Source organism: Myotis davidii, unplaced genomic scaffold, assembly GCF_000327345.1.
Source record: "Myotis davidii unplaced genomic scaffold, ASM32734v1 scaffold70, whole genome shotgun sequence".
NCBI lineage: Eukaryota > Metazoa > Chordata > Mammalia > Chiroptera > Vespertilionidae > Myotis > Myotis davidii.
In genome coordinates this window covers 750593-750964 of record NW_006282434.1, presented here as the reverse complement: position 1 = coordinate 750964, position 372 = coordinate 750593, and positions in this window count along the sequence as shown.

The window sequence follows — 372 nt, the reverse complement described above, 5'->3', positions numbered from 1 at the left end:
TAGAATTTTGTTGAGGATTTTGACATCTATGTTCATTAGGGATATTGGCCTGTAATTCTCTTTCGTTGTGTTGTCTTTATCTGGTTTTGGTATTAGGGTGATGTTGGTTTCATAGAATGAGCTTGGAAGTGTTCCTTCCTCTTGAATTTTTTGGAATAGTCTGAAGAGGATAGTTTTAGTTCTTCTTTGAACGTTTAGTAAAACTCATCTGTGAAGCCATCTGACCCCAGGCTAAATCTACCTTTGTATGAAAATTGAAGCTTTTGGGTTTTTTTGCCGCCCGCATAATCTTATTTGGCCTGTGTTAGCCTTTGAGGTTGACATGCTTGCCCTGGCCTGTCAACCCCTTTATTGTTTTTGTAGTTTCCTTTC